Source organism: Thalassophryne amazonica, chromosome 9, assembly GCF_902500255.1.
Source record: "Thalassophryne amazonica chromosome 9, fThaAma1.1, whole genome shotgun sequence".
NCBI classification, from domain to species: Eukaryota; Metazoa; Chordata; class Actinopteri; order Batrachoidiformes; family Batrachoididae; genus Thalassophryne; species Thalassophryne amazonica.
In genome coordinates, this window is record NC_047111.1 from 88,957,999 (window position 1) to 88,970,489 (window position 12,491).

At 41.1% G+C, this 12,491-nt stretch overlaps 1 protein-coding gene across 2 annotated transcripts in view; it reads right to left on the minus strand.

The window, feature by feature from the left end:
• LOC117517624 (coiled-coil domain-containing protein 61-like) overlaps positions 1–11,911 on the minus strand; it is a 50,823-nt gene extending 38,912 nt beyond the window's left edge. For both annotated transcript variants that reach the window (XM_034178718.1, XM_034178717.1), the window contains exon 1: positions 11,724–11,911. The gene's annotated coding sequence lies outside the window, so the exon portion shown is untranslated. The remainder of the gene's footprint in view (positions 1–11,723) is intronic.
• Between the last annotated feature and the right edge of the window lie 580 nt (positions 11,912–12,491).

Here is a 12,491-nt window from a genome sequence, read left to right on the forward strand (position 1 = left end):
CATTTTTTTTTTTTTTTAGAGTGAGATAAATGCTGAATAAATGCATTGTATAACTAAAAAAAAAATCGTTTGAATAATCATGATTTCAGTATTTACCTAAATAATCGTGATACAGATTTTTTCCATAATCGAGCAGCCCTACATTCACCCCACATTTCTCCCGTTTCACTTCAACTCAGTTTGATTCAGTTTATGTAGTAATGTGTCAAATGTGCTTCATTGCGTCGGTCACACTTTTTATTAAACCCACGTTGTGTAGACCTTATTTCTAGCATGAAAAATTTCATTTACTGTTAAGAGGTTGAAACATTCAGATTCACTGGTCGTCTGGAAGGGTTCTGTGAATTACTGCCGTTCGCCATTAAACCTCTGAGTTGTCTAAGGACACGGAACAAAATTGTAGACCTACACAAGGCTGGGATGGGCTACAGGACAAGAGGCAAGCAGCTTGGTGAGAAGGCAGCAACTGTTGACGCAATTATTAGAAAATGGAATAAACACAAGATGACTGTCAGTCTGTCTGTCTTCCTCAGTCTGGGGCTCCAAGCAAGAGCTCACCTCGTGGATGATTATTAAGGTAAGGATGATTTTGAGAAAGCCTAGAAGTACACAGGAAGACCTGGTCAATGATCTGAAGACAGCTGGGACCACAGTCACAAAGATTACATTGGTAACACACTACGCCTTCATAGTTCAAAATTCTGCAGGGCACGCAAGGTCCCCCTGCTCAAGCCAGCACATGTCAAGGCCCATTTGAAGTTCACCAGTGACCATCTGGATGATCCAGAGAAGGCATGGGAGAAGGTCATGTGGTCAGATGAGACCAAAATAGATCTTTTTGGTATCAACTCCACTTGCCGTGTTTGGAGGATGAGAACAACCCCAAGAACACCGTCCCAACTGCGAAGCATGGGGGTGGAAACATCATTTTTGGGGGTGCTTTTCTGCAAAGGAGATAGGACAACTGCACTGTATTGAAGAGAGGATGGATGGGGTCATATATTGTGAGATTTTGGCAAACAATCTCCTTCTCTCAGTAAAAGCATTGAAGATGGGTCATGACTGGGTCTTCCAGCATGACAATGACCCCAAACACAACCAGGGCAACAATGGAGTGACTCAGTAAGAAGCATTTCAAGGTCATGGAGTGGCCTGGCCAGTCTCCAGACCTGAACTCAATAGAAAATCTTTGGAGGGAGTTGAAACTCAAAACCTGAAAGATCTGGAGAAGATCTGTGTGGAGGACTGGACCAAAATCTCTGCTGCAGTGTGCAAACTTGGTCAAGACCTACACCAAACGTCTGACCTCTGTAATAGCAAACAAAGACTTCTGTACCAAATATTAACGGAAAAGAAAACCCACGGATAAAATAAAGCTGGGAAGATAGTGTAGCAGAAAGCTGTGATCAAACAACCAACATCTTAAGCTTGCATTAAGAAGAGGCCATGAAGTTTAAACTCCATACAGCAAGGCCTGGTATATCTCCAGGTGTCAAAGAGGAGACGCTCCAAGCCAGGCACAGCTTGGCGCTCTGTCAAACCACCACCACTAATCAGGATTTAAGACTCCCCAAAGTGCATTCCTCACAGAGCTGTGAATTCTTATCAGTACCCCAAACCAGATGCAACTCAACTCGACCTCTAACATAAAAAACGTCCACAGAAAGACACTTTCTTCACCAAAAGTCCTAAAAAGAGGTTTTTCACACTAGACTCAAAAGAAAACAACTCACTGAAGGATTACCATCAGCCCACTGATCATTGCAACGTTTTTCTGGTTGAAATCGACTCAGTATTACGCTTTTCACATTTCTGCCAGATAAATACAAAATCAGCTATGGAACAAGAGTGACCCCTGTTGGACGATTTGGGGAAGAGTAGGTGACCGACTCCTGCAGACTTAAAATGTAACCCACGTTTAAAAGAAAATTTCATTGTATTGTTGTAACAAAAAAAAAAAGGAGAAAGAAAATCACATGTGACTCTTTTCACTTCATGCATGATACCTTATGCATACCATGCATACCTTACTGAATTTTCATGAAAGTATTATTATTGTGTGTGTGTATATAATTCCAGGTAAACCAGTTACAAGATTTATTCTACAGGACTTGTTTGGGTTTTGAAGCTGGAATTTTGGAGCCACGCTGATTATATATACACTCAACAAAAATATAAACGCAACACTTTTGGTTTGCTCCCATTTGTATGAGATTAACTCACGATCTAAAACTTTTTCCACATATCACAATATCACCATTTCCCTCAAATACTGTGCACAAACCAGTCTAAATCTGTGATAGTGAGCACTTCTCCTTTGCTGAGATAATCCATCCCACCTCACAGGTGTGCCATATCAAGATGCTGATTAGACACCATGATTAGTGCACAGGTGTGCCTTAGACTGCCCACAATAAAAGGCCACTCTGAAAGGTGCAGTTTTGTTTTATTGGGGGGGGATACCAGTCAGTATCTGGTGTTGACCACCATTTGCCTCATGCAGTGCAACACATCTCCTTCGCATCATCTGTGAAGAGAACACCTCTCCAAAGTGCCAAACAGCAGCGAATGTGAGCATTTGCCCACTCAAATCGGTTACGACGACGAACTGGAGTCAGGTCGAGACCCCAATGAGGACGACGAGCATGCAGATGAGCTTCCCTGAGACAGTTTCTGACAGTTTGTGCAGAAATTCTTTGGTTATGCAAACCGATTGTTCCAGCAGCTGTCCGAGTGGCTGGTCTCAGACGATCTTGGAGGTGAACATGCCTGGATGTGGAGGTCCTGGGCTGGTGTGGTTACACGTGGTCTGCGGTTGTGAGGCTGGTTGGATGTACTGCCCAATTCTCTGAAACGCCTTTGGAGACGGCTTATGGTAGAGAAATGAACATTCAATACACGAGCAACAGTTCTGGTTGACATTCCTGCTGTCAGCATGCCAATTGCACGCTCCCTCAATCTTGCGACATCTGTGGCATTGTGCTGTGTGATAAAACTGCACCTTTTCAGAGTGGCCTTTATTGTGGGGCAGTCTAAGGCCACCTGTGCACTAATCATGGTGTCTAATCAGCATCTTGATATGGCACACCTGTGAGGTGGGGATGGATTATCTCAGCAAAGGAGAAGTGCTCACTATCACAGATTTAGACTGGTTTGTGCACAGTATTTGAGAGAAATGGTGATATTGTATATGTGGAAAAAGTTTTAGATCTTTGAGTTCATCTCATACAAAATGGGAGCAAAACCAAAAAGTGTTGCGTTTATATTTTGTTGAGTATATATAAAACTAGACAAAGGAAACTCCAGAAACTACATTACCCCAGAATTCTTGGGGGTGCAGCTTCTTAAACCTTTAAAGAGCTCGCACCCCAGGAATTCGTTCTCTTCTCTCTTTCTCTCCGCTCTTTTCCTCTCTTCACTTTTCTTTATCGTGTGCTGTGCACTTCTTGAGTCTAAAAACGTGGCCTAGCCGTCAACAGAAAATTTATGACTCTTTGTTAAAAGCCACGTGCTACTTAAAACTCCTTCTTGTTTTGCAATTACTTTTTCCGACAGATAACTTTTGCATCTTTTGTCAAGTTTAAACGCGCAGGCGCATTTAACTTCCTTTTTCAATTTTCAAATTAAACATTTTGGCTTTCTCAGCTCAAAATTCCTTTCATGAACATTTTTCTTCTAAAGTTAGCTATTTTTGCATTGAGTTTTGATTTGACCCAGCTTCCAAAAGACGACGACGAAAGACGAATTTTTGATTTTTGATAGAGAATAAAGACACTCAAACCTTTATTCTGATGAGCCAGACTCCAGAAGCGCTGCAGAGAAAAACATCCAGGTCAGCTGAGACGTTCAACAGCCACTTGAACCGCAGCCGTGAAATCACAGCACAATAACAGCGATCGGCCCCACCACCGACAAAACCAGGGGGGTCAGACCGGCAGAGCCTCTTTGTCAAGGTCCCTGAAGAAGCTGTGTGGCGGACGGAGCGTCAACTGAACCAGACGGCATCCAGCATCGGACGTCACGGAGACCCGCTGCACTGTGCAAAGTAAGACCGGGGCTGTGATGTCAGATAAACAGAGTGGCTTTATTTAACTCTATTCAACATCATTAATCTTCTCTCAGTTAATAAATACCAAAGTAAATTCCTGTTAATTAGGACATTTTTAACTCCTAAAACTCCGCTACGAAACCAAATTATCTGAACGTCATATAATCATTGCTCATTGAATGCCGTCATCATTAAATTGCTCACTGTAATATGCCCGTTATTTAACTCCAGCCAGAGTTAAATAAATATCTTAAAACGTGTGAAGTTGTCTGTGATTTTTGTATGTTTTGACAGAGGGTGTCGGATCTGTCCCGCGTTAGCTTACGCCTGAAAGTTTGAGATTGATTTTAATATTTCCTATTGACGACCCTAAAATCAATGATATTATAACCTTGTTATAGATCATCCAGGCAGCGATAGGTGGTGCCCCCACCACCTTTAGTAAACTAAATTTCTAAATGTATCATCAGCAGCACTCATGGGAGTAACTCCTGGATAAACACTGAAGGATTTTGGTAGTTTTCCATTCAGCGGAGAGAAAATGAATCTCTGTTCGGCTGTCCTCAGCTGCTCTCATATCTGCTGTGAACGCGTTTCACATCACCAGCCTCGGGACGTTGAAGCGGATGATTTCAGTAACAGCAGTTCATTTTCAGAACATCCATGCTCTGCGGTACAGACCATTTTGAACCCGAGAGCTAGGTGAAAATTTGCTGTTACCGGTGGATTAAAAGTCATCTCTGGTGCAGTGTGCGGAAGAAGCAGTTCGCTTCAGCGCAGAAACCTCCCACTGCCCCCTCTTCTCCTGCTGTTCAGCAGTAAACAGAGCAGACAGCAGGCAGCACGAGAGAGGTTTCACAGACGTGGTTTCTCGCCAGTATCGGAAAATCCTGCCGGTTGGGATCGTGAAATTCAGATCCTGACCCAGGATGTTGATTGCCAGTTATGTGCTTTGCCCCTTCTATATTGAAGAGCGACACTGGTGGAGTTGTGAAGCTCTGTGCCCATGTGATGACACACATTGCTGTTATGGCAGCTGGCATGGCAGCCTTTGGTGGCTTTAGATCAGCCATACAAAAACGCTCTTAACTTTACATAAATGATCACACATACTTACAACTTTTCATATGGGCTCTCAATATCATAATCTATCAACCCATTCGTAAATTATCAGTGGGCTTTTCTTTTCCTTTAAGTTCTGTTCATCAAAAACTTATTTAATGCAATAAATGCAAATTAATTATTTAAAAATCATACAATGTGATTTTCTGATTTTTTTGTTTTTTAGATTCTGTCTCTCACGGTTTGAAGTGTACCTACAATAAAAATTACAGACCTCTCCATTCTTGTAGGTGGGAAAACTTGCAAAACTGACAGTGGATCAAATGCTTATTTGCCCACTGTAGATTGTTACTTTTGAGATGTGGGAATGAATCTGTTCTCTGGCTGGGTGGTTGCTATCCAGGATTAGGGGCAGTTTCATGTTGTGTGGATGCAGCGATGGCATGGCACTAGCATGTGCTCCCCGACTTGACTCATTTGATATCAGGGAGCCAAATGCTTGGAAGTGGGATTTTTCAACCATGAATTTCCACCTCCCTCTTGGATGTAGGATAAATTAAAGATAAATATTGCCATCTTTCTGACTGGTCACTGTTGATTTTGTCTTTTAACCATGCTTTTATTTTCTTGCCGCCACCCCCCCCCCCCCACCCCCCCACACACTTGTTAAAAATAAACTCAGTTACTGTTTTCACTGAGAGCTTTGGTGAAAATCATTTTGATTCCATATTTAAAAGGCTATAATTGAGATCTCGAGCTGGGTTTGCTGAAAATCCTCCATCAGGAGATGGAAGAAGGAAAATTTCCATGACTGAACATTTCCAGAGTCCAGTCCAGTCAAGTCTGACACGATAGGATATGACACAGCAGTACAGCTGACTAGAATGGGTTGTGCTGAGACACTGTGATGGACAATGGACAAAGCAATTGTGATACAGAAAGGCCAAAACTGAGTAAGAAAAATTTATTTAATCTTTCATTTCTGTTAAATATATTATCCATCATTTTCTATACCTGCTTACTCCAATGAAGGGTCACCATGGGGCTGGAGTCTATCCCAGCAGTCATAGGCGTAATGCAGGGTACGCCCTGGTACGGACGCCAGTCTGTCACAGGGCTCCATATAGACAAACAAACAAACAAACATACACACCTGCACACACACCCTACGGTCAATTTAAACGTTTCCAATTCACGTAACCTGTATGTCTTAGAAGCCGGAGCACCCCCACACAAACACGGGGAGAACATGTAAACTCCACAAAGAAAGGCCCAGGTAGGATATTTGATCCCATGAGGGTTCTTGCTGTGAGGCAGCAGTGCTAACCACTAAGCCACCATCCCGTCTTAAATATAGTATAAATCTGAAAAAAAAGAGAAACATTTTAGGAAAACTAAGAACCGACAGAATCAGAATTTGACCTTTTACTTGCTCAACAGTGGACAAGATCTCCATCTGCAAAGGCATGGAAAACATAAACTGCTGATTCCAGGCAGATCTTCCCCTTAAAGAGCTCAGTTTATTCAACATAACATCTCAAATCTGCATGTGTAACCATTTAAAATCTGTTTGACATTCATCCATGTCATTATTCTGGAGGTTCTCTGTATGAAAACCACATTCTTCCATTCTTCAGCTTACTCTACAGCAACTGGAACTGTTGTTTGTCTACAGACAATTGTGTTATGTGAAATGAAGAATACCTACATTTGGAATCAGTGGTGAAATGTCTCCAGATCACCCAAACAGGTCCAGCCTGCTGCAGCTGAGAGACCACGTGAATACTCATGAAGCTATTTACAAATCTCAGTATTTCTATGAAATAAGCTGGCACAGTGGTGGGCATAATTCCGCTAACCACTAACCGCTAATTATCGAAGCTACTGTCTTCACTATCAGATTAGCTTTCAGATAATTTGAGAAGCATCAGCGGACTACTTATCTTCCAATAAATTTTGGGCCAATAATTTAGACCGCTAACATATAGTTTGTAAGTGTGGTGCAACAAAAGTAGTAACAGTTTATAAACATTATGAAGTCTGACATCAAATTAAATGTTTAACTGTTTTGTAGCAGATGTACAGTTCTATCCTCTGTCAAACAGAGGAGAGCTAAGCTCCAGAGAAACCACTCTATCCTCTGCAGACAAAGGAGAACTGGTCACAGAAACAAAAAAAAAAAAAAAAACGATCTTTTTTCCCCATACTGACTTGCTGGCAATATGACCCAAGTCATCCAGAAGCATACAGTTTTAACTATGATAAAAATTTAAACCAAACTAATTTCGGACAAGTTATTTAAATTAACGTCACTTCTGAAGTTTATGAAGTGAAAATATCAGATACATTGTTTAGTTTTAAAGTAATGCACTAATTTGAAGGTTTTAGTGCAGACATGCTGTCTCCACAAAGTGCATTATGGGGTAATCTCAGTACATTCACAACAGGAGAAATGCATTTGAGATGCTCTGATCAGGCTCCACACGGACAACAGTATTAAGCTCTTTGTATATTGTTCCTAAAACTCTCGTGAATATTCCTACTGGGTTTATAGATGTTGTTCCTGTGTTTTGTTTTATGTAAAATGCCAGAAGAAGCTCAGGTTGCTTTTACATTATTTCAATTGCTTTTGCAAATGTTTTTTTTTTTTTTTACAAATAAAAAATGGCATATTTTACAAAAGCACATTATCGGGTGTCCCAAAAAAATATGCAACATTTTCTCAGCAAAGAAAATGAAAGCATATGTCTAGGAAATAAATTATGGCTGGATAGACAGCTGAAAGATTGAAGTTTTTCATACCAATGTCAAATTGGCCCTGCATTTTGTCAGTCAAGCATAAAGTCGCTGCACCTGTTTGACACTTTGGTCTGGGTGCAAAACTCAATTTTTGTTCGCTGTAGTATGGTTAATCTTGGCATTTTCCTGAGTCTTGCTTGGCATCAACATAAACTTTAGGGTCTCTCCAAGTAAAAAAAGAAAAATAAGTGATTAAGTTTGTAGCATTTAAGGGTCAAACCGAGTGTTTTAAATGTTGTATATTTTTGGGGGACACCCTATATCTGTAAACACCAACACACACTCACATTAACGTGTTGGTTTTGACATAGAATGAATGAGTCAACCAATCAGTGTTAGCAGATTATAAATTAAAGATATGCCATATATTTTAACTTTGTACAAATGACAGAATTGACATTAATGGAGTATTCTATCCAGATTAATTTGTTTTATAAATCAGAACCATAAGTCAAACTGCTTTATTTTGCCTCACGCAACACTGCTATATGCTGTTAAGGAATAATTTTGTGTGTGTAGAGTTGAGCTTAGCTGCTCCTCTCAACTGCTTCACTGCTGTAAGATATGCAGTAAACAGAAGCTTCCAGCAGGGGGCAGGGTGCACAAAGACGGAAGTGTTGACTATTGTTTGAGTTTATGGTCGCCTTTGATGCTACCAGAAGCGATCATGGTGTTAAAACTCAAAATCAGCTTGTTAGTAGTTGCAAGTGTACCAGAGACAATACTGGCAGTTATCGTTTAGCTGTAGCTTCCGATAATTTTTTGGGTGGTTTATCGGTTTAGCTTCTTAAAAGATAACTTTTCAGTTAGCTGAGTAGCTGTTATCGAAGCTAACTTTTGGTTTGCTGTGCCCACCACTGCTCTGGCAAGAGTACCCGAGGATCAAATATCAGAAAAACTGTTTTTTTTTTTTTTTAAATATAATTTACTTCATTTGTATTATGTGTAATATTAGAGTTGCTGCATTCAACAAAGAAGAACAGCTGTGGACTTGGTGGTTAGCAAACTTAGGCTTTGGAAGTGAAAGAAACTGACAAAAACAAACATTGGTGTGCATTACATAGATACACTAACAGTGTAGGTGACACCAAAAAATGTGCACAAATAATCACTAAAAATGATGAAATGTTGATATTTAAAAAAAATCCTGAACAATAAAGTCAGTGATGCACAAGTGTAGAATAAACAACAGCTGTCTAAAGCCTGCCCTCTACTTCAGCCCTCAGCCACGACCATATTGTTGCTAACCATTCTGACACTTATAAAAAAATGTGCATCAGTAGCCTGTAAAAATCCATAAATTAATGGGACTATTAAGATATTATATGGCGCTATTAAGATACGGCGCTGGTATTACTTCCTCCTCCTTCTCCCATGTCGGGACTCGCCAGGAAGTCCTAGTTGTTGTTTTTTTTTGTGGCGCAAAATCCGAATATTTATCTCTTCAGTAACTGTGCATCAGGAAAGGATAAATCTCAAACTGTTATTTAATTTTAGTCTTAAATACTAAAAAAAAAAAAAAAAAAAAAAAAAAAAAAAAAATTACATCATGTCATCTACTCTTTAAATGTAGGCTATTATATTGTATAGAAACTTAACACTCACACACTCTCAGACCAGAGAGTGTGTGCCATTTACAGGTGCATCACCACCCTGCTCAGCATACCGCTCTTGTTGAAGCGACATCTCTGCTATTTTGGAATCGTAGGATAGCTCGCGCCCACAGATTTAGCTCGCCGGACTAGTTTCACCTGACCCAGTTTCCGGCTGATTGCAAAATGGCGCCGAATTTGCCGACATGAGAAGATGCTGCTGGATAATGAGTATTCCCTTATGATCATTTAGGCGTAAAAACACATGAGATACACAAGTTCAAAGGAATACATCACAGTTATCTGGGAACTACTTTTTGCGAAGGAATCAACAAGCACTTCAGCCGCGTGGTGCACCACGTAGTAACGCAGAATACCCAGAAACTGGGTAGTTATTTGGCCAAAACGAGAGCTTCCACTTTTAGCTTGCCATAAGCTAAGCTAGTGGTGCTCGTGAGAGTATGGGGCATCACACTACTCAGCCTCCCTGGTAAAGGTCTACTCCAGGGTGCTGGAAAGGAGGGTTCAGATGATAGTTGAACGTCATATGAACAGGAACAATGTGGGTTCCGTTCTGGCTGTGGAACAACTGACCAGCTCTTCTCTCTCACAAGGATCCTGGAGGGGCCTGGGAGTATGCCCATCCAGTGTACATGTTTTTGTGGACTTAGAGAAGCGTTATGATTGGGTACCCTGGGAGCAGCTGTGGGAGGTGCTGCAGGATACTCCTGGCTTCATCGGCCTGTGACCTCCAACACTCACTGGATCAGTTCGCAGCCGAGTGTGAAGCAACTGGGATGAGGATCAGCACCTCTAAATCTGAGGCCATGGTTCTCAGCAGGAAACTGATGGATTGCCTACTCCGGGTAGGGAATGCGGTCTTGCCCCAATTGAAGGAGTTCAAGTACCTCAAGGTCTTGTTCACGAGTGAGGGGACAATGGAGCGTGACATTGGCCAGAGAATCGGCGCATCAGGGGCGGTGTTGTATTCACTCTACCGTACAATCTTCGTTCCTACTCTCACCTATGGTCATGAGGGTTTGGTCATGACTGAAAGAACTAGATCGCAGGTACAAGCAGCAGAAATGGGCTTCCTTAGGAGGGTTGCTAGTGTCTCCCTTAATAAGGTGAGAAGCTCGGTCATCGTGGGGAGCTCGGAGTAGAGCCACTGCTTTTATTTTACTGAATAAACAATGCAATAAAATACACTGGCTGTTAGAAGTGGCATCATTACTGACTTTGTCGAGCAGACGGTGCTCTTATGGCACTGTTTACAGTGCTATCAAGCTGGTACGCCTATCGCATCTTGGTCACATTGGCTACAAGAGACAGGGGCCAAGCAACCTGCTGCCATTCATTTTCAAACAGAGTGCAGTTTTATAGCAAGAAGAGACAAGTGGTCGGTGTATGCTGCCAGCTAGCAGGGGCCAAAACAGACCAGATGGCTATTTTATACAAATACTAAGCTGTCTGACATGGTGACTGCCAATCAAAGTGAAGGTGATGGATGTTGGTTGGCTGTTGGTTATATTTACCGCTATTTAGAATAAAATTCATGTTTAAACTGTAAAAACATCAAGTGTAAATTATATTTCTTTATCATAATGGTTTGATAAACTAGTAGGAATCATTGCCATTTTTAATATGTGTGTGTGTGTGTGTGTGTGTGTTGTGTATATAATATTATATATATAATATATTATATATATTTGTAGATATAATGATATTGTAATTTTTTTTACTCCTAATATCGGTATCCCAGTCCACCCAATAAAAAAATCCATATTGATTAGGGCCTACTGTGACGGGTGAAGGTAAGGCATCAGGTGCTGTTGAAATGCAGCAGTTTACTTCATTAACTCTGTTCATCGCTCAATCGTTTCATTTGTATTGTTTATGCTAAACCGTGCTAAAATCCTTTCCACATGCTTTGTTTGAAGGCGTGACAGTGTTGAGTTTTAGAATATGACCACTTAAGAAATAATAGCAGTACATTTCTGTCTAATCATCATCCCATCCAGCAGGTGGCAGACACGTCTATGGGATATTACATGGGAAAAACAAAGTTGCTTTTTCAATTGGCCTGGTGCATCAAAGTTCACCAGATCCGAAAGAGTTATTCTTCATAACATGTTATTTGAATATGGTCAATTGCTAGAGGTAAATTCAGTTACCTCAGCTAGCAGGAAAGCACATCATCCATAAAATAACTTCAGTGTTACCTTTGCAGCGATGATTCCTAATGAACAGCAGCGTCATCAATAGTTACATCCACGCTAAAAAAAAAAAAAAAAAAATTCTAAAAGCAAATGAAAGTGGTAATGGGTTGAATAAATTGTGATTTTGTAATCCACCAACACTGTCACAGAGCGGCTCAACAACCGGGAACTGTTCAATTCTTCTTCTACGAAAGAATTAGCTGCCGATTCTTCTTCTACTCATGTGGATTACAACAGACGCAGCAATAGAGCTTTGCTGCCTACTGCAGGTCATTTGTAATATTCCAGTAAACGAGTTAAATCCTCCAGCAGAGTCCTGCGGAGAAGGTGAAGTGCAGCTGTTTCTCATTGTTCCTCGACGAGTATTGATTTCAGTAAGATTTGTAACTCCAGTGTCTGACAGCTCCACTAACAGGACGTGGCAGTTGTTCCTCCGAAGTGTGAGTCACTATTCCTTCTCCACTGAGGAATTGCCTACCAACCCATGATTCAGTGAAATGTAAGCCAGTCTTAGCCGAGTTATTGCCACTTGTCTTGCGTATTCTGATGTTTGACGTGTGCTTCGGTGCTGGCTGTACAGTCAAATAAATCCTGCCTATGTTACAATTTCTTGTTGGTTAAAGGTCTTCATACTCAGCTTTTCCATACAGGACTTCCAGATCTAATTCCCACTTGTTGACAGCTGTTTATCCTTCCTGATCTGTTTCTTCATTCTGCTGTAGTCCTCCATGAACCAGGACCCAGAATAATCCCACAGAGCCTCCACCGATC